The sequence below is a fragment of the Megalobrama amblycephala genome, linkage group LG2, assembly GCF_018812025.1.
Source record: "Megalobrama amblycephala isolate DHTTF-2021 linkage group LG2, ASM1881202v1, whole genome shotgun sequence".
NCBI lineage: Eukaryota > Metazoa > Chordata > Actinopteri > Cypriniformes > Xenocyprididae > Megalobrama > Megalobrama amblycephala.
The window spans coordinates 11,226,493-11,250,080 of record NC_063045.1 but is presented as its reverse complement, the minus strand read 5'-3'; the positions used below and the strand labels follow the sequence as shown (position 1 = coordinate 11,250,080).

At 46.0% G+C, this 23,588-nt stretch overlaps 2 protein-coding genes, 5 non-coding genes and 1 pseudogene across 7 annotated transcripts in view; 6 read left to right on the top strand and 2 right to left on the bottom strand.

The window, feature by feature from the left end:
• LOC125263588 overlaps positions 1-23,588 on the bottom strand; it is a 378,279-nt gene that overhangs the window by 134,647 nt on the left and 220,044 nt on the right. The gene's annotated exons all lie outside the window — the stretch shown is intronic.
• The window catches only part of LOC125263570 (SLAM family member 5-like), a 148,288-nt gene that overhangs the window by 21,239 nt on the left and 103,461 nt on the right, over positions 1-23,588 (bottom strand). The window lies entirely within an intron of this gene.
• On the top strand, positions 67-230 carry LOC125263852. Its single transcript, XR_007183923.1, has one exon. It is a non-coding gene; the product is annotated as a U1 spliceosomal RNA (small nuclear RNA).
• LOC125263855 lies at positions 1,055-1,245 on the top strand. The gene has a single exon (XR_007183926.1). It is a non-coding gene; the product is annotated as a U2 spliceosomal RNA (small nuclear RNA).
• Positions 2,862-3,025, top strand: LOC125263854. Its single transcript, XR_007183925.1, has one exon. It is a non-coding gene; the product is annotated as a U1 spliceosomal RNA (small nuclear RNA).
• Positions 9,299-9,473, top strand: LOC125263856 (annotated as a pseudogene).
• On the top strand, positions 11,539-11,702 carry LOC125263850. Its single transcript, XR_007183922.1, has one exon. It is a non-coding gene; the product is annotated as a U1 spliceosomal RNA (small nuclear RNA).
• Positions 23,194-23,385, top strand: LOC125263858. The gene has a single exon (XR_007183927.1). It is a non-coding gene; the product is annotated as a U2 spliceosomal RNA (small nuclear RNA).

Here is a 23,588-nt window from a genome sequence, read left to right as displayed (position 1 = left end):
GGGGTCACCGTTGATGAGGATGGCAAAGAGGGATAGGGTAGCCTCTGACTGGAGGCCTGGGGACTCATACTTACCTGGCAGGGGAGACACCATGATCAGGAAGGTGGTTCACCCAGGGCGAGGCTCGGCCATTGCACTCCGGTTGTGCTGACCTCTGCGAATTCCCCAAATGTGGGAATCTCGACTGCATAATTTATGGTAGGGGGGGACTGCGTTCGCGCTCTCCCCTGGACACACTGGTTGAAAGCAGATTAGGTGGTGCTGAGGGAACCTGTGGTTTCGAACAGTCGTAGCGTGGTCTGTGGCTCCGTCTCCGTACGCGTTTGCACGCCCCTTTTTGGAATCGTGTGCTCGCCTGGTTTTGCAAAGTTCTGAGTTTTCGTTTAGAGAGAATAGGCTTTTGGGGGCACTTGACCACGGCCGTTTTCCAAATGACCCTGCGGTAGCTATTGTCACGACCGGCTCAAAGCCGTGACAAATGAAACGGAGGCCATAGTCAGCGTGGTAGGTTGCAACAAAAAGAGATTTATCAGCATAAATAAGAAAATGTATGAAACAAGAAATCAACAAAACCAAACACAATTTCTGTCAGACACATCAATAACCAAACATCAGACAGAACCAAATTGAAATGAATAAGGAAATCAAAATAAACAAACAAAGACCAAAATCAAAACCAAAGCACCCAGGAGCAAGCAACACACCACGCCAAACAAAGCCTAAGCTTTATAGAGGGAAGCACGTGGTTCACTTGATGAGACTCCCAAGTGAACCACGTACACCCGAGAGACTCGTCACACTATCCAAATGTTAAAGTTGTGCTTTTTCCCCCCTCCTGATCATGAACGACCTAGGGAGTTGTACTGCGGTGCTTTTGTGGAGGTTGATCGAAAAACCTAGGACCAGTCCGCGAAAGCAGGCTGTTTCAAATCATCTCCACTATTCAACAAACGATCTGATCGACAGCGGTGGTCCTAGGGGCAAAGTACGAAACCCACCGCGGCCCAGATGGGCGTCGCCCTTGCCGGCTCTGCCCCCACTGCTTGACAACGGCATCGCTTCTCGGCCTTTTGGCTAAGATCAAGTGTAGTATCTGTTCTTATCAGTTTAATATCTGATACGTCCCCTATCTGGGGACTACATATTAAATGGATTTTTGGCTCATGGAGCCGGAACCGGGGCTTGCTCCGTCCACTCCACGCATCGACCTGGTATTGCAGTGTCTCCAGGAACGGTGTGCTTCCCCTTTTGGGGGACTGCATGTTGTTGTGGCTAATAGCAGAGGGAATGTCACTGGAGCTTCACGAGGAGTCTCTACATACCTGCGGTGGGGCGGCTGGCAGGGCGGCACCGTCTCGTACCCTTATGAAACGGTCGCCGTTGTTCCAAAGCAGCGGTTCCCAAACCAGCACTGCACGTCTTGGATGTCACTCTCGTCTGATGCGCCCGTCTGATGCGCCCGTCTGAGGTCTTGGAGTCTTTACTAAGGAGCTGATGAGTTGAATCAGGTGTGTTTGATTAGGGAGACGTCTAATCAAACACGCCCGACTGATGGGAACCACTGGTCTAAAGGGCCGCAGCTCGTGTACAGGTGCTGGTCATATAATTAGAATGTCATCAAAAAGTTGATTTATTTCACTAATTCCTTTTAAAAAGTCAAACTTGTATATCATCATATTCATTCATTACACACAGACTGATATATTTCAAATTTTTATTTCTCTTAATTTTGATGATTATAACTGACAACTAAGGAAAATCCCAAATTCTCTATCTCAGAAAATCTCAGAAAATTTGAATATTGTGAAAAGGTTCAATATTGAAGACACCTGGTGCCACACTCTAATCAGCTAATTAACTCAAAACACCCGCAAAGGCCTTTAAATGGTCTCTCAGTCTAGTTCTGTAGGCTACACAGTCATGGGGAAGACTGCTGACTTGACAGTTGTCCAAAAGACGACCACTGACACCTTGCACAAGGAGGCCAAGACACAAAAGGTCGTTGCAAAAGAGGCTGGCTGTTCACAGAGCTCTGTGTCCAAGCACATTAATAGAGAGGCGAAGGGAAGGAAAAGATGTGGTAGAAAAAAAAAAAAAAAAAAAAAAAAAAAAAGTGTACAAGCAAGCAATAGGGATAACCGCACCCCGGAGAGGATTGTGAAACAAAACCCATTCAAAAATGTGGCGGAGGTTCACAAAGAGTGGACTGCCGCTGGAGTCAGTGCTTCGAGAACCACTACGCACAGACGTATGCAAGACATGGGTTTCAGCTGTCGCATTCCTTGTGTCAAGCCACTCTTGACCAACAGACAGCGTCAGAAGCGTCTCGAAAAAAAAGGACTGGACTGCTGCTGCTGCTGCTGAGTGGTCCAAAGTTATGTTCTCTGATGAAAGTACATTTTGCATTTCCTTTGCAAATCAGGGTCCCAGAGTCTGGAGGAAGAGAGGAGAGGCACACAATCCACGTTGCTTGAGGTCCAGTGTAAAGTTTCCACAGTCAGTGATGGTTTGGGGTGCCATGTCATCTGCTGGTGTTGGTCCACTGTGTTTTCTGAGGTCCAAGGTCAACGCAGCCGTATGCCAGGAAGTTTTAGAGCACTTCATGCTTCCTGCTGCTGACCAACTTTATGGAGATTTCATTTTCCAACAGGACTTGGCACCTGCACACAGTGCCAAAGCTACCAGTACCTGGTTTAAGGACCATGCTATCCCTGTTTTTAACTGGCCAGCAAACTGGCCTGACCTTAACCCCATAGAAAATCTATGGGGTATTGCGAAGAGGAAGATGCGCCAACGGGGTCACCGTTGATGAGGATGGCAAAGAGGGATAGGGTAGCCTCTGACTGGAGGCCTGGGGACTTATACTTACCTGGCAGGGGAGACACCATGATCAGGAAGGTGGTTCACCTAGGGTGAGGTTCAGCCATTGCACTCTGGTTGTGCTGATCTCTGGGAATTCCCCAAATGTGGGAATCTCAACTGCATAATTTATGGTAGTGGGGGACTGGTTTTGCAAAGTTCTGAATTTTCGTTTAGAGAGAATAGGCTTTTGGGGGCACTTGACCACGGCCGTTTTCCAAATGACCCTGCGGTAGCTATTGTCACGACTGTCTCAAAGCCGTGACAAATGAAACGGAGGCCATAGTCAGCTTGGTAGGTTGCAACAAAAAGAGATTTATCAGCATAAATAAGAAAATGTATGAAACAAGAAATCAACAAAACCAAACACAATTTCTGTCAAACACATCAATAACCAAACATCAGACTGAACCAAATTGAAATGAATAAGGAAATCAAAATAAACAAACAAAGACCAAAATCAAAACCAAAGCACCCAGGAGCAAGCAACACACCACGCCAAACAAAGCCTAAGCTTTATAGAGGGAAGCACGGGTGTACGTGGTTCACTTGATGAGACTCCCAGCCACACCCGCTGGCCGGCCGTAGCAGGAAGAACGAGAGACTCGTCACACTATCCAAATGTTAAAGTTGTGCTTTTTTTCCCCCCTCCTGATCATGAACGACCTAGGGAGTTGTACTGCGGTGCTTTTGTGGAGGTTGATCGAAAAACCTAGGACCGGTCCGCGAAAGCAGGTTGTTTCAAAACATCTCCACTATTCAACAAACGATCTGATCGACAGCAGTGGTCCTAGGGGCAAAGTACGAAACCCACCGCGGCCCAGATGGGCGTCGCCCTTGCTGGCTCTGCCCCCACTGCTTGACAACGGCATTGCTTCTCGGCCTTTTGGCTAAGATCAAGTGTCTGGTCATTTGGCAGTGTTGCGATCGCCTCTTTGTAGGTGTTTAGGTTGTGCTCCTTTATAGCATTTCCTACACCTGAAAGAGGTATATTGTACTGCTTATAGCTGTACTTTTTACTATTTATTGTTAATTTTCTGTTTGTGTTTTGTCTGTTTTAAGGAAGCGCTTTTACTGAGATAATCTGTTTTAAGGTAAGTGTTTTATTCTTGTTTTAATTGTTTTGACAATTGTTTTAGGTTGCTTTTTAAAGCTGTGGGTGCCTCCAGCATGTCGGCTGCTCGTGCCGGTGTGCGGAGGCACCACAGCGTACGTTTTCTTTTTTTAGAAAAAGATGGGAAGTTGTTGGAAATGTCTAGGCTGGATTTTTCCAGAAAACTGATACAGAAACTTTTAGGGTTTACCCCTGTTGATTTGAACTGCATTCTGACCCTGCCTTTTAACAAAGGCTTTGATGTGAGTTTTAAAAATGCAGCACTGTTAAATGACTTCTGGCAGCGCTTCGACACACAAAAGACCCAGTTCTCCATGTTCAAAGTTGAGAAGCTAACTGATAACACACAAAAAATGGTTATTGTTAGAATGTTCAATGAGACTGTAAATGGAGAAGACATTTGCACATGGCTGGGTAGATTTTGCACTGTAAGGGGCCAGGCTATGAAGGTTTATGACGAAGACAGCATTTGGAATTGTTCCTGGAGGGTCCCCATTAAGCAATGGGAAGACCCCCAGGGCTTCCAAGGTCTAAGGCATTTACCACAAATGATAGTTCTGGGAGAAAACAGGGGCTACATCCACTATCAGGGAATGCCCAAACTCTGTAGGCGTTGTGGGGAGTTTGGGCATCTTGTCGAAGCATGCCAAAAAGTCTTTTGTAACAAGTGCAGAGAAATTGGACATTCTTTTGAAGAATGTCCCAATGGCAGAAGGTGCAATCTTTGTGGAGATCTTTCTCATCTCTACAGAGATTGCCCCAAATCGTTCGCCAACAAAGTCAAAGCACACAAAATGGCGGTTGAGGAGAGAGTGCAACAAGATAACGAGGAGGCGGAGCCAAATTCAAATCTCCTGCCAAAACCTGTGGTTGGTGGAGAGAAAGCAGATGACAGAGGTAAGGAGAGGGCGGAGCCAAGGAGAGAAGGGGCGGAGCAAACTTCTTTTTTCCCACCAAACCAAACAACTGGAGCGGATGAAAATGAGGAGATGAAGCTCCACCAATCATTAATGGATGAAGAAACCGAGTCAGATCAACAGAAAAAGGATGGTGATAGTGAACAGGAAAAGGTAGTGGAGGAGGAACAAAAGATTGAGGTAAGTAATGATTTTCCATGAGTTATATTGAGAGGTAAAAAAAGGAATGCCCGATCCCCCATTGAGAAAAGTGAGAAAAGGGATCGGGTGGGGTGGCAGTCAGACTCCTCCTCATCAGATGATCTGAACCGGCTTTTTCCACTCGATTCCCCAAACGAAGTATCCTTTTTGTCAATAGAACTCCAAACATCAACCCCTAGAGCTAGCTCAGGGGGGAAACGGCTTCAATCCCCGGATTCCCCCAATGTGGAAGTAAGGGAAAAACTGGTTTCACAGGATAAAGATATTTTTTTTAATTGAAATTGTAGTTATTTATTATGTCTTCTAAAATGTCATACTTGTCCTTTTTAACTGTTCTTATCGTGACACTCACACTCTCAACCATAAATGTAAGAAGTGTGAGGTCCACCATGCGAGCACAGAGCATTTTATCCTTTTTAAAATCTTTTAAGTCAGATTTGTTTTTACTGCAAGAGTGTGCTCTGCCCTTTTTAAACAGGTACACCAAGATGGAGGAGCTATGGTCTCCCGCTTCCTCCATATGGAGCGGATCAAACCAAAATAAAAATGATGGTGTTGCTATTTTAATTAAAAATCCAAATATCTTGGTGAAGGGCAGCACGGTGGTGAGGGAAGGGCGGACCCTTTTAGCAAACCTGACTTTTTTAGGGAGAGATTTTAAGGTTCTTAATGTGTATGGTTTTACAGGAAAAAATGACCGGTATGAGCTTTTAGAAGACTTGCAGCCCCACATGTTAGGCAGGGCTCCCCTAGTAGTGGCTGGGGATTTTAACTGTGTTTTATCAAAAAAAGATAGGAAGAGGGTAGGAGAAGATTTTAAGGTTGATAAGACATCGGTTTTATTACAGAGTTTAATTAGAGATTTTAGGTTAGTTGACCGTTTTAAAAAAATGCATCAAAGAGAGGAGGGCTTCACCTGGTTCAGTGGTGATGGTACCAAAGCCTCTCGAATTGACTACCTATTTACAAGAGACTGCCCGCCAACCGATGCTATATTGACACCACTCTTTTTTTCAGATCACTTGATGGTTTCTTGCACCCTGTCACTGCCCATGGGTGTAACAGTAGGGGGAGGGCTGTGGAAGCTGAACTGTTCCCTTTTAGAGGATGAGGAGGTAGTCAGTGAGTATAGGGAGCAGTTCAGCCAATGGCAGACCCTCCAAGACTTTTACGATACACGAGCACAGTGGTGGGAGATGGTTAAAGATCGGACAAGACAGTTTTTTATGAAGGTAGGGAGAGACAAGAAGAATAGGGAAAAACGATGCATGATGGGGCTGCAAAAGAGACTACAAAAGTATTTCAATCTTTTAAACAATGGTTTTGATTTTAGCAATGAAATTCAAGAAGTTAAAAAAGAAATGTTGGCCTTAGCCAGTCTTCAGAGCAAAGGGGTCATTTTAAGAAGTAAAGAGAGAGAACTAGAAGAGGGTGAAAAATGTACAAGGTATTTTTTTAAAAAGATAATAACAAGGGGAGGGACTATAAATAGCTTAAAAGATGGAGGGAGGGAAGCGACAACAACAGAAGGGATTTTAAATGGGGTGGAAAGCTTTTACGAAGAGTTATACCGTTTTAAAGAAGTACACAATGATACCTTAAAAGAAGTTTTAGATTTTATAAACAAGAGAGTCAAAAGCCAAAATGAGCTTTTAGCCCAAGATTTTACTGTTTTAGAACTCCAAAAAGCAATCAAAGGTTTTAAGAGGGGGAGGTCCCCAGGAGCAGATGGACTCCCCCTGGAGTTTTATCTTACATTTTGGGACATTTTAGCTCAAGAACTTTTAAACATTTTTAAAGACTTTGAGACCATTGACGGACTCCCAGACAGTTTTAGAATAGGGATAGTTTCTTTGCTTCATAAAAAAGGTGACCGGACTGACTTGAAAAACTGGAGACCGATAACACTTTTAAACTTTGACTGTAAGCTTTTTAGCAAAATTTTAGCAACACGGATGTCGACTGTTTTAGAGGACGTGATTCACCCAGATCAAGCTTGTGCTGTGCCCGGAAGAAAAATAACAGACAGCCTAGTACTGATTAGAGACACCATCTGTTACGCGAGAGACAGAAATATTTGGCTAGTAGTCCTAAATTTAGACTTTGAAAAAGCATTTGACCGAGTCTCGCACCAGTACCTCTTTTTGGTACTGCAAAAAATGGGGTTTCCGGAGAGGTTTATAGCTTGGGTGGAACTGCTGTACAAAGGCCTAGTCAGCAAAATTCTAGTAAATGGGCATTTATCCAAGGCAGTAAATATCTGCAGTGGTGTTCGTCAGGGGTGTCCTTTATCTCCTCTTCTGTACGTGGCTTGCATTGAGCCACTGGCACAGATCTTGAGAAGGGACAAATGGATCAAAGGACTAAACGTTCCTGGGACGGGTGGACTGACGGCGACCTGTGTTTTATACATGGACGACGTAACTCTTTTAGCCACGGACGTTTTATCCATACGAAGAGCTTTGGACTTGACTGACTGGTACGGTCGGGCCTCGGGCGCTAAGCTTAACAGGAATAAGTCCGAGGCCCAGCTCTTCGGGCCGTGGGGAGACATAGACACAGGTGAACTCGACTTGACTTTTAAAGACAACGAGTTTAAAGTTTTAGGAGTAAAATTTGACAGCGAGGGTGGAGGACGGGGAAACTGGACTGACATGTTAGGGAAAGTTAGGCAAAGACTGGGGTTTTGGGGACTAAGACAGTTGACGTTTGAGGGCAAGGTTTTAATTTTTAAATCTGTGATTTTACCTCTAATTTTACTTGTCTGTTCTGTTTTTAGTCCCCCTCGGCGATTCCTTGCGGAGTTGGAGAGGGCGGTGTTTTATTTCCTGTGGGGGTCTAAGTGGGAGCGCCTGAAGAGGGAGATTGTGAAGAAAAGGCCGGAGAATGGTGGAAAAGGCCTCCCAGACCCCCACCTGTTTTTAGGCAGCCGCTTCACCGCCCTGCACATTAGTTATGCCATGACCCCATCCAAAGAAAACAAGACGGCTGCAATGGCGCGATTTTGGATGGGGTCTTACCTAAGAACATTGAAAATTTTACCAGTGGACTTGAAAACCCCAGTGTCTTTTAACTTGCCTAAAGAGTACAGTTTTATAAAAAAGTTTTTAAAGAAATACTTTTTAGAAAGTGAAGATGTCACCATTTTAACTAATCACAAGCATCTCGTCTCTCTTGTGCAGGACCGGGAACCGGTGAGTCCAGTTCCAGGCCTCACATTACGTGAGGCCAAACAAGTTTGGAGGAACGCTGCTCACCCCGCTCTCCAGAACAGGCACAAGGACTTATCGTGGATGGTGGCTCATGAGATCCTCCCGGTCAGGGCGGTTATGCACTCCAGAGGCATGGCCAAAAACCCCATCTGCCCTCGGTCCGGCTGCAATTCCCCGGAGACCGTCCACCACCTGCTCTGGGAGTGCGGCGCTGCGCGGGACCTGTGGGCCAAACCGGCCCCCTGTATTTCCCGTGCCTACCAGCGGGTGGGGCCCAGTTCGGGTACCAGCTCGCCATCCTTGGGGTGGGCCGGGGCTTGAAGGACTTGACGGCACAGGAATTCACCTCGCTCTGGGATGCCATCTGGGCCACCAGAAACCTGCTGGTAGGGAAGGGCGTTACGGTAACCCTCCATGCATGCGAGCTAAAGGTAACATCAATGCTGCAGGGGTACCGGACGACGATATTCGGACGGGGGGGCCGGGGTCGCACGGAGAGGGTCCCGGCCGCCAACAGCCCTGGCCGCCCGTAGATGCACCCTCACCAATCTGGCTACGGGAACAGCGGGCCAGCGGGCCGGAGGAGAGGGGATCTCCACTGAGCCCATGAAGTGGCATCTCACGTGCCTGTTCTGGAGAGTGAGGTGAAGAATAATTTGATAAGGACTCACCCTCGGTTTTGCACAACAGAGGAATTTTAATTGTTTTTTTATTGTGTTTTATCAATGGAATTGGTTTTATGGGCAGAAATATGATGCTTGTTTTTTGTATTTTACTTTTGAAATCGTTCACACCTTTTAAACACACAACAAACATGGACTTTTAAAAACATGTAAAACACAATGGTTTTAATCATTTGATTTTTAACAAAGATTGTATTCCTTTTATTTAACCATGTGTATTTATATTTAATTGCTTGTTTTAATGTGTGCTTGACAAGAAAAATGTGTGCACAAAAGTATAAATGCAAATGGAAAAAATGAAAAATGGTGACAATAAAATTTTTTAAAAGAAAAATCTGTTTTTATCAGTTTAATATCTGATACGTCCCCTATCTGGGGACTACATATTAAATGGATTTTTGGCTCATGGAGCCGGAACCGGGGCTTGCTCCGTCCACTCCACGCATCGACCTGGTATTGCAGTGTCTCCAGGAACGGTGTGCTTCCCCTTTTGGGGGACTGCATATTGTTGTGGTTAATAGCAGAGGGAATGTCACTGGAGCTTCACGAGGAGTCTCTACATACCTGCGGTGGGACGGCTGGCAGGGTGGCACCGTCTCGTACCCTTATGAAACGGTCGCCGTTGTTCCAAAGCGGCGGTTCCCAAACCAGCACTGCACGTCTTGGATGTCACTCTTGTCTGATGCGCCCATCTGAGGTCTTGGAGTCTTTACTAACGAGCTGATGAGTTGAATCAGGTGTGTTTGATTACCACAAACACGCCCGACTGGGGAACCACTGGTCTAAAGGGCCGCAGCTCGTGTACAGGTGCTGGTCATATAATTAGAATGTCATCAAAAAGTTGATTTATTTCACTAATTCCTTTTAAAAAGTCAAACTTGTATATCATCATATTCATTCATTACACACAGACTGATATATTTCAAATTTTTATTTCTCTTCATTTTGATGATTATAACTGACAAACTAAGGAAAATCCCAAATTCACTATCTCACCTGGTGCCACACTCTAATCAGCTAATTAACTCAAAACACCCGCAAAGGCCTTTAAATGGTCTCTCAGTCTAGTTCTGTAGGCTACACAGTCATGGGGAAGACTGCTGACTTGACAGTTGTCCAAAAGACGACCATTGACACCTTGCACAAGGAGGCCAAGACACAAAAGGTCGTTGCAAAAGAGGCTGGCTGTTCACAGAGCTCTGTGTCCAAGCACATTAATAGAGAGGCGAAGGGAAGGAAAAGATGTGGAAGGAAAAAAAAAAAAAAAAAAGTGTACAAGCAATAGGGATAACCGCACCCCGGAGAGGACTGTGAAACAAAACCCATTCAAAAATGTGGGGGAGGTTCACAAAGAGTGGACTGCCGCTGGAGTCAGTGCTTCGAGAACCACTGCGCACAGACGTATGCAAGACATGGGTTTCAGCTGTCGCATTCCTTGTGTCAAGCCACTCTTGAACAACAGACAGCGTCAGAAGCGTCTCGACAAAAAGGACTGGACTGCTGCTGCTGCTGCTGAGTGGTCCAAAGTTATGTTCTCTGATGAAAGTACATTTTGCATTTCCTTTGCAAATCAGGGTCCCAGAGTCTGGAGGAAGAGAGGAGAGGCACACAATCCACGTTGCTTGAGGTCCAGTGTAAAGTTTCCACAGTCAGTGATGGTTTGGGGTGCCATGTCATCTGCTGGTGTTGGTCCACTGTGTTTTCTGAGGTCCAAGGTCAACGCAGCGGTATGCCAGGAAGTTTTAGAGCACTTCATGCTTCCTGCTGCTGACCAACTTTATGGAGATTTCATTTTCCAACAGGACTTGGCACCTGCACACAGTGCTAAAGCTACCAGTACCTGGTTTAAGGACCATGCTATCCCTGTTCTTAACTGACCAGCAAACTCGCCTGACCTTAACCCCATAGAAAATCTATGGGGTATTGCGAAGAGGAAGATGCGCGATACGCCAGACCCAACCAATGCAGAAGAGCTGAAGGCCACTGTCAGAGCAACCTGGGCTCTCATAACACCTGAGCAGTGCCACAGACCGACGGACTCCATGCCACGCCGCACTGCTGCAGTAATTCAGGCAAAAGGAGCCCCAACTAAGTACTGAGTGCTGCACATGCTCATACTTTTCATGTTCATACTTTTCAGTTGGCCAAGGTTTCTAAAAATCCTTTCTTTGTATTGGTCTTAAGTAATATTCTACATTTTCTGAGATACTGCATTTGGGATTTTCCTTAGTTGTCAGTTATAATCATCAAAATTAAAAGAAATAAACATTTGAAATACATCAGTCTGTGTGTAATGAATGAATATAATATACAAGTTTGACTTTTTGAATGGAATTAGTGAAAGAAATCAACTTTTTGATGATATTCTAATTACATGACCAGCACCTGTAGGTGCTTGGCAGTTTGCCGGCTTGAAGGCATGGTCACGGAAATCGCAGTCAAGTAATGGCAGGGACACGCCCTTCCTTTGCTTGGGGTGGGGGAGGGGGGTCACCGTTGATGAGGATGGCAAAGAGGGATAGGGTAGCCTCTGACTGGAGGCCTGGGGACTCATACTTACCTGGCAGGGGAGACACCATGATCAGGAAGGTGGTTCACCCAGGGCGAGGCTCGGCCATTGCACTCCGGTTGTGCTGACCTCTGCGAATTCCCCAAATGTGGGAATCTCGACTGCATAATTTATGGTAGGGGGGGACTGCGTTCGCGCTCTCCCCTGGACACACTGGTTGAAAGCAGATTAGGTGGTGCTGAGGGAACCTGTGGTTTCGAACAGTCGTAGCGTGGTCTGTGGCTCCGTCTCCGTACGCGTTTGCACGCCCCTTTTTGGAATCGTGTGCTCGCCTGGTTTTGCAAAGTTCTGAGTTTTCGTTTAGAGAGAATAGGCTTTTGGGGGCACTTGACCACGGCCGTTTTCCAAATGACCCTGCGGTAGCTATTGTCACGACCGGCTCAAAGCCGTGACAAATGAAACGGAGGCCATAGTCAGCGTGGTAGGTTGCAACAAAAAGAGATTTATCAGCATAAATAAGAAAATGTATGAAACAAGAAATCAACAAAACCAAACACAATTTCTGTCAGACACATCAATAACCAAACATCAGACAGAACCAAATTGAAATGAATAAGGAAATCAAAATAAACAAACAAAGACCAAAATCAAAACCAAAGCACCCAGGAGCAAGCAACACACCACGCCAAACAAAGCCTAAGCTTTATAGAGGGAAGCACGTGGTTCACTTGATGAGACTCCCAAGTGAACCACGTACACCCGAGAGACTCGTCACACTATCCAAATGTTAAAGTTGTGCTTTTTTTCCCCCCTCCTGATCATGAACGACCTAGGGAGTTGTACTGCGGTGCTTTTGTGGAGGTTGATCGAAAAACCTAGGACCAGTCCGCGAAAGCAGGCTGTTTCAAATCATCTCCACTATTCAACAAACGATCTGATCGACAGCGGTGGTCCTAGGGGCAAAGTACGAAACCCACCGCGGCCCAGATGGGCGTCGCCCTTGCCGGCTCTGCCCCCACTGCTTGACAACGGCATCGCTTCTCGGCCTTTTGGCTAAGATCAAGTGTAGTGTCGATGGCTACGCCGAGAGAAGATGTACCCTTGCCGACCATGGTGGTGCGGTTAAAGAATTCAATAAGAATCCGAGTGTTACAAGATGCTGATCGGTCTGTCAAACAAAAGTTCAGGAGGGAGTTCTTGGTGATGGATGTTTTGAAAGGGTTTTCAACATTGCTGCTTCTTCAGTGTTTTGTCTTCAGGATTTTTCAACCATAGGATTTATGGACTTGACATTTTTCAATTTAACGGACTGTGTGATCTTTTTTGAGTCTTGGGGAAAGAAAAAACATAAGCTCTTGGAAGGCTTGCAGCTTCAACCTTTGTTTGCCCAGGATTATATTCCACTCACAGTTCATCTATACAACCCGTTTGTGGAAGATAGAGAGGTTTTGACCTTTCTTTCAAGACACTGCGAGACAGTAAAAGGAGGAGAGCGAGTGAGGGAACCGCTTTGGAATCTGGACAGGCAAAAGGCGGTACCTTGTTAAGCTGCGCTTCGATCCTGCTGCCTCTGGAGGCCTAATCCACCCGCCTGGGACCTTTTCCATTGGGCCCAACAGAGGTTTTCTTTATTACCCCGGACAGCCTATGTACTGTAGGAGATGTGGTGGGGAAGGGCACATTAAGGCTGATTGCGAGGGACAACGTTGTCGTTTTTGTGGTGATGCAGATCATGTTGCTTCAGTCTGCCCTGCCCCGAAGCATTGCAGTCTTTGTGGAAAGCCTGATCATCTTTATCGAACATGTCCTTCTAGGAGTAGGTCATATGCAGGTCTTTTGAAGGAAGGTGAGGATCTACAGGCAGACCTCGAGGCCATACTTATCAGTTTGCCGGAAGTAATGGATGATCAACCTGGAGGATTGACAAGTGAAGAGGCACAGGAGAGTGAGGGAGTATCAGGAGAGAAGGAGGCTGTCGTGAACGAGCAATTAGACTCTAATGATGGGGACCTGATTACTTTGTCCCTAGATGAAAAAGGGGTCACAGAAGTGGGAACTGAACAGCAGGTGAATTCATCTCAAGTTTGGTCAGAGCTGGATTTTACGGATGTCTTGTCTGGAGCCTTGGGGGTGGAAAAAGTGCAAGAAATCCTAGAGCCTGCACCTGGATCAACCCATCGACGAGAGAGAGTCCATAGTGGATCAGAGATGGATATTTTATCAGAGTCCGTGCTCGGAACAAGTCGTCGCAGGGCCTGGGAGGACCCTAAGGACCGGGTAATGGAGAAAGGATGTAAGTACAGCAAACTGGATGATGTTACAAGTCAGGACCCTGTGGGAGAGGACATTAGGGGGGAGGGTTTTGAAGAAGAGGGGAAAGATGAAGGGGAAGAAAGCACTGAGTGGGGGGACAGAACAGAGGTGGAAGGAGCAGAGGAAGAAATGATAACTGAATCTGGAGAATGGACTGAGGTTGTTTCGAGAAAGGCAAAAGGAGGGGGGGCAAGAAGGGGAAAAAAAAATGGGGATGGGGAAGAAGTACATGAGGGCTAAGTGGGAGGGAAAGTGTTCTGGGGGTTTAAGGGCTATTTTATGGGTTTGATAAGAGTGGCAACTTTCAATGTAAGGGGAATTAAAATGGTACAACGGCGTACAGCTGTGTTTTTTTCTGTTAAAGATTTGCAGTATGATGTTTTGTTTTTACAAGAGTGCCACTTGGAGAATGATAAGGATGTAGAGGGGTTTTCTAAAGAGTGGACCTTGGGTCCATCTTTTTGGGGAGTGGGGAATGTTAAAGCAGATGGGGTGGGCATTTTATTTTATTCGTGGGATTTTGTTATTGAATCTGCTATTGTAATCATTCCAGGAAGGGTGGTGGTAGTAGATGTGAGGTGGAGAGGGATATCTTTTCGTTTTGTTAATGTTTATGCCCCAAGTAAATTGGGTGATCGGGAGGGGTTTTTGAATTGTTTGAATGCAATTTTGTATACCAACAAACTGCTAGTGCTGGGAGGGGACTTTAATGTGTCACTGGACAACGCTTCTGGCAGAGAGCTGGCCCAGTTGTCAGCAGGTTTCTCACTCTGTGACTCTTTTCGAGGGGCAGGAGGGCAGGTGCCCACATTCACTTGGCGGAACAGCAGGCAGGAGATGGCACGACTGGACTATCTTTTTCTGCCGGTCCATGTAAAGGTGTTTAACTATACCCAAGTACCAATGTGGTGTTCAGATCATTGTTTAGTGGGGGTGTGGGTGGAGGTGGAAGGGGAAAAGCGAGGGAGGGGGGTGTGGAGGTTCAATACTTCCCTTCTAAGTGATAGGACATTTTGCACTGTTCTTTTCAATTTGGTAGCTGGGTGGAAAAATCTGCAAGGTTTGTTTCTGTCCCACGGTGATTGGTGGGAGGGGTTCAAGGTGAGGGTTGCAGTCTTTTGTCGTAACTGGGGCAGAGAGAAGGCAAGAAGCAGGAGGGAAAAAATATGTAAGTGGTCAGAAGAACTACAGTCTCTGTGGACAGGGGGTGCTTTGGGAACAACTGAGGGATGGGCTAGGGCTAGTCATCTGCAGGGGGTAATGAAGGATCACTTTTGGGAGGAAGCAAAGTCCTTTTTGCAAGGGTCAAGTGTTAAGAAGCGGCTCTTTGATGAAAAACCTACTAGTTTCTTCTTTGCTACAGTGCGGGGAAGACAAAGGCGGAGTTATATTGAGGGTTTTGGGAGGGGAGGGAGAGTGGAAACGTCTGTAAAGGGAATGCTGGAGGTAGCTGGGAGTTTTTATAGGGAGTTATTTAGTGACAGGGGCCCTTCTAGTACAGCATTTGGGGGTGTTTTGGATGCTTTGGAGGGGAGTTTAGGGGATGAGGATAGGGCAGCACTGGAAGGGCCTTTGACTTTGCAGGAAGTAAGTACTGCAATTTCCTCACTTAAGAAAGGCACAGCTCCAGGATGTGATGGCCTTCCAGCGGGTTTTTATGAGCTTGTTCTGCCATGGATAGGAAGTGAGCTGGTAGCTCTCTATCAGGAATGCTTCATGAAAGGTGAGATGGTGGAGACAATGAGAACAGGGCTGGTGTCTCTTCTGTATAAGAAAGGTAAGAAGGAGGAGTTGGGGAATTGGAGGCCAATCACTCTGCTAACCACGGATTATAAAATATTGGCAAAAGTTCTGACAGAGAGACTTAAGAGGGTTATAGGGGTGGTAGTCCAGCCAGATCAAACCTGTGGTGTGCCTGGCAGGTCAATTTCTTTGAATTTGGCTCTAGTCAGAGACATAATAAGTTGGACAGAGCAGCGTCAGCTTCCTCTAGCAGTTTTGAGTCTTGACCAAGAGAAGGCCTTTGACAGAGTTAGTCAATGTCTTCTTGGAGGCTACCTTAATGCGTATGGGGTTTGGGCCTGTGTTTAGGGCTTGGGTAAAGCTGCTTTACAGGAAGGCCTTCAGTAGAGTGGGGATAAATGGGTATTTCTCAGAAAAGGTGGAACAGTTAGGTGGTGTGTGTCAGGGGTGTCCCTCTGTCCCCCCTTCTTTATGTTTTGTCTTTGGAACCTCTTTTGGCAACTTTGAGGGCTGCGCCTTCTTTTACAGGCGTTCATTTGCCAGGAGGTGGGGGCATATGTACTAAAGTCGCTGCTTATGCAGATGACATGACCCTGTTTCTGACGTCGGACTCTGATTTTGAGGTGGTGTGCAAAATAGTAGAAAGGTTTTGTAAAATATCTGGTGCGCGAGTAAATGTGGATAAGTCCTCTGTTATGTTCTTTGGTCAGTGGGCTGGTAGAACAGAGGCAAGAGGAGGTTTTAAAATTTGTACAGAGGGGTTGAAAATCTTAGGGGTTAGGTTTACTAGACGTAATAGCGCTAAGGAAAGCTGGGAAGCAAGGATGAAAGTAGTGCAGGCAAAGATAGCGAAGTGGAGTTCAAGGGGGTTATCTTTGTGGGGACGGTTAGAGGTGGTGAAGGCAGACTTACTCCCCAGTCTGAATTATTTAGCTTATGTGTTTCCAGATTTTTTGGTATGGAAGAAAGTTAGAAAAGTTATTTTTTTTTTTCTATTTTATGGAAAAATGGTACCAAAATGGTTGCCAGGTTGCAGGTGTATAGACCAGTGAAAGAAGGAGGTAGGGGGGTTCCATGTATTCCTTTAAAAATGGAAGCTTTGTTTTGTTCATGTGCAGCGCTTCTGGCTGTCCGGGAGACAGTGCACAAGGCTAGATTTTTAGCTCAGTTCTGGCTAGCTTTTCCTTTGAGATCATTGAGCAATTGGAGGGGTACAAGGCCATGGTCTACAAATAGGCCACAGTACTATCAGAGAGTGGCAGATATCATTGCCCTGAAGCCTTGGTGTTTACAGCAGTCCCTGATCTTGGAGCACAAGCAGTTGTATAACAGATTGAGGGATGAACTTGTGGAGGGGGTGGAGAAAGTTGTTTCTCCTTATGGAGTGGGTTGGATTAGGTTGCAGTCTCCATTTCTTACTGGATTTTGCAAAGATTTGAATTGGTTAACAGTTCTAGGTCGGTTGCCAGTAAGGGAGAGGTTATATAGACATAGGGTGCAGGCAGGTCACCAAAATGCCCGATTGGTTGTGGTCAAGACGAGACAATTGAGCATGTCTTTTGGGCATGTCCTGGAGCTGTTGCCCTTTGGAAATCAGTGAAGCGATGGTGGGAGGGATGGGGAGGGCCAAACATTACAAGGAATCTGGTGTTGTATGGGGGGGGGGTTTGGATAGTTTTCTGAAAGAACGGAGGAGATTAATTTGGAGTACGATTTCAGAGGGGAAGCATGTTCTTTGGGAATGGAGAACAGTGTGTTTAAGGAAACAGATACCACGTTTGGGGGCAGAGAGATTGTTTTTACGTTTACTGGGGAAAATGTCAGCTGAGGTTAAAGTTTTCAAAGAGTATTATGGGGAGGAGGAGACAAGAAGGATATGGAGGGGATTGCAAAGGGTTGGAGTGGGATAAAGCAGTGAGTGACTTTTTTAGTGTTTTTTGTGCTTTGGTCCTTTTTGGGGTATGAATGTTTTGTTTCTCTTCTAAGTGTTTTGTTTATGTTGTAATATATTTTCAGTTGAGGAATCTTTGAAGAAAAGACTTTGATGTGATGTTTGGAATCTTTGTGTTTTGTAATAATGTTTGTGTAAGGTATGCTTACGGTGTTAATAAAAAAAAAAAAAAAAAAACTGTTCTAATCAGATGGACACTTCAAGAGAAGAGACTCCGTTGCCGATCATGATGGTGCGGCTGAAAAATACTGTCAGATTTCAAGTGAAGAAGGAAGCTGAGATGGAGATTAACAGGAGGTTTGGATGGGATTATGTTGTTGCTGAGGTGTTAAGAGGAGTTTTTGGAATTCCTGCATCCCTGATCTTTTGTCTTCAGGATTTCTCTTCTTCTGGGTTCATGGACTTGACGTTTTTTCAACTGAGAGACTGTGTTGCTTTTTTTGAGGAGTGGAAAAGGAAAAAAGATCACCGTTTGCTGAGGGACCTGCATCTTCATCCAGCCTTTGCACAGGATTATTTACCATTGGTGTTCCACCTTTACAACCCCTTTGTGGAGGATGGAGATGTTCTAGCTTTTTTGGCAAGGTACTGTGAGGCTGTGAAAGGGGGGGAACAACTGAAAGACCAGAATGGCATCTGGAATGGTAAGAGGAGATACTTAGTCAAGCTAAGGGCTGATCCAGCATCACCTGGGGGTCTTATTCACCCCCCGGGGTCCTTTTTCATCGGGTCCGAGGCTTCCTCCATTATCCGGGGCAGCCGCTGTATTGCAGAAGATGTGGGGCTCGAGGTCACATTAAGACTGACTGTACTGGTCAACGTTGTCGCTTTTGTGAGTCAACAGACCATATTGCCTCAGCTTGTCCCGAACCCAAAAGATGCAGCTTATGCGGTGGGGTGGACCATCTGTTCCGTGCATGTCCAACCAGAAAGAAATCCTTTGCCAGCCTCTTTAGAGAAGGTCATGACCTGCAGGCAGATCTTGAATCTCTGCTTACAAGCTTACCGGCAGAGTTGGAGAGCCAGGAAGCAGGACCTTCGAGTGCAGATCAGGGGGCAAGAGAAACAAAAGGCCGTAGGGGTGAAGTACCGGGCAATTCCAGGGAGGAAGTGAGAGATGAGGAGAGCATGCAACAACTGGTGCCATCCCAGGAATGGTCAGAGATAGATGTGACAGAGGTGTTATCTGGGATCTTCGAGTCTCAGAGAGATCTGACAACGAGGCCCATGGACTTAAGGGAAAGGCAGTCTCCTTCATTAGGAGGAGAGAATCGGCCTCAGCAGGACGATGAATCAAGTGAACCGATGGAGGTAGCACAAGGACAACATCGACGGCGGCTCACTGAGGACACCGAGAGCCAGGAAAGGGAGCGCAAGTGCAGTAGGGTAGGACTTTTAAGCTCATCTCTTTTGCAGGAGCTAGCTCCTGTTCAGGACTGGGAGAAAGTGGTCCAAGAAGAGGAGAACCCTGGGAGGGTGGAAGTGGAGGCTGAAAGGGAAAATGGATGTGGAGCAAAAGAGGGGAGAATTTGTGTGAAAAGGACCATGTGGACTTGGGAAAACCTGGGAGGGGAGGTTTAGAAGAGAGGGAGGATGAGGGGCAGGATGACAAACAAGTGAGGGAATGGGTGGATGTACTCACAAGAAAGGGAAAGGGGAGGGGAAAGGGGATATCAGGAAGGAAGGGGAGTATTTAAGGTTTTGTTCAGGAAAATTTTTGTTTTGTGTTAATTAATTAGCAATTATTATAATGGGTTGTGTAAGAGTGGCTACTCTGAATGTAAGAGGGATCAAAATGCTACAGCGAAGGACTGCAGTCTTTATTTCTTTAAAAAGGTTACCTTTAGATGTTTTATTTTTGCAAGAGTGCCACTTACAAGGGTACAGTGATGTACAATTATTTTCTGCGGGCTGGGGGCTGGGGCCTTCAGTTTGGGGAGTGGGAAATGTGAGGGCAGATGGGGTGGGGATTTTGTTTTACTCTGGGGAGTTTGTGATTGAATCCACTAATGTGATTAGGAGAAAGGGAGGGTTTTCTAGATGACCTAGCTCCGGTCCTCTTTACCAACCGATTGGTGGTTTTAGGGGGGGATTTCAATGTGTCACTAGACAATGCTTCTGGAAAGGACTTAGTGACAAATTTTTCTCTTCGGGATTCATTTAGGTTAGTGGGTGGTTTAGAACCAACCTATACATGGAGAAATAATAGGCAGGAGGCATCACGCCTGGATTATGTTTTTGTACCTGACCATATGAAGGTCATAAATTACACTCAGCAGCCTATGTGGTGCACAGATCACTGTTTGGTAGGAGTTGGGGTAGAGGTAGGGGGTCTGAAGAGAGGGAGGGGAGTCTGGAGATTCAATACCTCCTATTTAAAAGACTGAACTTTTTATGAAGTACGTCAAAGGTTGATAGCCGGTTGGAAAAACCTGAGGGGTCTGTTTGATTCACAAGCAGCTTGGTGGGAGAGAGTGAAGGAGAGAGTTTCTCTCTTTTGCCATTGCTGGGGGATTTCAAAAGCGGAGCGCAAACGTGCTCAGGTCCGCAAATGGTCAGAGGAGTTGCAAACCTTGTGGTCTGAGGGAGCATTGAGTACTGCTGAAGGGTGGAACAGAGCCAGTTTTCTACAGGGAGTTATAAAATACTTTTACTGAGGGGAGGCTAAAACCTTCCCGTTGTGGTCAAGAACCCAGAAACGTCTGTTGGATGAGAAACCAACTAGTTATTTATTTTCCAAAGTATGAAGACAGCAGCAGCACAGCTGTATTGAGGGCCTACAAGGAAGGGAGGGAGTAGAATACTCTGTAGAGGGAATGTTGCAGATAGCTGCTGGTTTCTACAGGGGGCTTTTTAGCAGTAGGGGTTCTTTAAATCCAGCTTCTAGGGGTTTTCTGGAGGGGTTGACAGATGTTTTGGGCAAAGAAGAGAGTGTTGCGTTGGAGAAATCTTTAACTCTTTAGGAGGTAGAGTCAGCTTTGTACTCATTCAAAAAGGGTACGGCTCCTAGAAATGATGGCCTTCCAGTAGAGTTTTATAGAGCCTTTTGGCCTTTGATAGGGGCAGAGCTGATCGAGGTATATCAGGACAGCCTGAATAAGAAAGAACTGCCAGCTACTATGAGGACAGGTCTTTTGACTCTCCTCTATAAAAAAGGGAAGAAGGAGGACCTAGCAAATTGGAGGCCAATAACCCTACTCTCAACAGATTATAAAGCGTTAGCAAAGGTCATAACTGAAAGGCTTAAAAGAGTGGTGGGTACAGTCGTTCAGCCGGATCAGACTTGTGGGGTGCCAGGCAGGTCAGGTAGCTTGAACCTAGCCTTGGTGAGGGACATCATTAGCTGGGCTGAACAACGGCAGCTACCTTTAGCTATCTTAAGTTTGGACCAGGAGAAGGCATTTGATAGGGTAAATAATGCCTTTCTAATGTCAGTCCTGGAGCATTTAAGGTTTGGTCCAGTTTTCAGGACCTGGGTAAGATTACTATACACCCGAGCGATGAGTAGAATTGGGGTGAATGGATTTTACTCAGAGTTAGTCGAGCAGCAGGGAAGGGTAAGGCAGGGATGTCCCTTGTCCCCCCTGCTCTACATTCTGTCACTGGAGCCCCTTGTGGCGGCACTACGAGCGGCCCCGTCCTTGAAGGGAGTGCATTTGCCTGGTGGTAGGGGGAAAAGTGCTTCCAGAGTTAGTGGTTCCAGAGTTTTTGTATGGATGTCATATAGCCTATTTAACATAAATGTAGAATGTAAATGGGTGTTTGATAATTGATCTAATTTTGATCTAACTAATTGTTTTTGCATTATGGATTTTTTTTTTTTAAGGGGGGGTGTGTGACGTCTCAGTCTACGCTGTGCGTCTTGTTGGGTGTGTGTGATTTCCTAGGTGCCGTCTGGAGGGGGCGTGGCCGACACACCTGACACTCGTTGGATGCGGAGTTAAATGCCACTGCGACTAGTTGTGAGGGGGTTTTGGGTTGAATGGTCGTCTGGTTCCAGCATGGCGCTTGCTGGCCTGCGTTACGCTGAGTGTCCTGCCTGGCCCTAAAGCGATTCTTTATTTATATTATATTTATGTTTTTCTTGTGTAAAATAAATGCTTTCTGCAAAGAATTGCCGCGTCTGGTCTCCTGTTTGTTACAGTCTACGAGCTGGGAAAAGTGCAAAAGTGGCAGCATATGCTGACAAAATGACACTTTTCCTGACTTCCGAGCTGGATTTTGTGGTGGCTGACAGGATCCTGCAGGGGTTTTGTGAGGTCTCAGGGGCTCTGGTAAATGTGAGTAAATCTTCTGTAATGTTTGTAGGACAGTGGGCAGGGAGAACAATTGTGCCAGGTGGATACAGCCTGTGTCCTGATGGGATGAAGATTCTGGGCATTCGATTTTTTCAGGAGAAATAGTGCACAAGAGAATTGGGGGGCTAGGCTTAAGGTTGTACAGGCAAAGGTAGCTAGGTGGAATGCAAGGGGGCTGTCACTCTGGGGTAGGTAGGAGGTGGTGAAGGCTGATCTCCTCCCTAGTCTGAACCACCTGGCGTACATATTCCCAATTCCTTTTTGGAATGGTATGAAACTGGAGAGGTTGGTTTTCTCCTTCCTCTGGAGGAATGGTACAGAGTTGGTAGCGAGAACCCAGATGTACCATCACCTAAAAGAGGGGGGAAGAGGTGTGCCTTGCATACCTTTAAAAATTGAGGCCCTTTTTTCTCCTTTGCAGCAGGTTTGGTAGCCCAGACTTTAGTGCACAAGGCAGGGTTCCTTGCCAGGTTTTGGTTGGGGTTTCCATTGAGGTCCATGATTCCATGGAATAGAACGATGCCTTGGTCAATGGAAAGGCCAGAACAATACCAGAAAGTGGTGGATCTTGTGGTGCGAAAATCCTGGTGTTTAGAGCAGTCAGTGATTTTGGACCATAGAAAACTGTACTGCAGACTAAGGGATGAGTTGGTTGGAGGGGCAGAGAAGGCTACTCTGCACGATGGGGTGGATTGGTCTATCTTGCAACCCTCATATTTGGTGGGCGCCTGCAAGGATCTGAACTGGTTGACAGTTTTAGGCCAGCTGCCTGTAAGAGAGCGTCTGTACAGACATGGGCAGGGAAGGTCACCTTTGTGTCCAGTGGGCTGTGGACAGGAGTAAACAATTGAGCACAGTTTGTGGTCTTGTCCAGGAGCAGCAGCTCTCTGGCGTTCTGTAAAGTTGTGGTGGAAAGATTGGAGGGGGCCTTCTATTAAGAGAGAGCTAGTAGTGAAGGGTGAGGGTTTAAAGTATTTGGAAAAAGATTGCAGGAGAGTGGTGTGGGTGGTAATTTCAGAAGCTAAATACATTTTGTGGGAGTGGAGAACAACGTGCTTGAAAAAGCAGTTGCCTCGTATGTTTACAGAAAGGTTATTTTGTCGTTTACTTGGAAAAATAGTAACCGAGGTAAAAATGTTTAAAGAGTGTTATGGGGAGGAAGAAACCAGGAGGATATGGGGAGGGTTACAAGAGTGGGTGTAGGGTAAAGAGAATAAGGATTTCATGTTATATTGCCTTTTTGGGTGTTTTTTGTTTTGTTCTGTTTTTTTTTCTATTCTTTTGGTGTATAACCATCTTAACTTATCAGTGTGTATAAGGAAATGGTAAAAAGGAATGTAATTTTTGGTGTAATGTTTTCCACACTGTTGTAATGAATGGATTGGTTTAATGGATTGGTTTAATAAAAAAAAAAAAAAAAAAAAAAAAAAAATCTGTTCTTATCAGTTTAATATCTGATACATCCCCTATCTGGGGACTACATATTAAATGGATTTTGGGCTCATGGAGCCAGAACCGGGGCTTGCTCCATCCACTCCACGCATCGACCTGGTATTGCAGTGTCTCCAGGAACGGTGTGCTTCCCCTTTTGGGGGACTGCAAATTGTTGTGGCTAATAGCAGAGGGAATGTCACTGGAGCTTCACGAGGAGTCTCTACATACCTGTGGTGGGACGGCTGGCAGGGTGGCACCGTCTCGCACTCTTATGAAACGGTCGCTGTTGTTCCAAAGCAGCGGTTCCCAAACCAGCACTGCACGTCTTGGATGTCACTCTTGTCTGATGCGCCC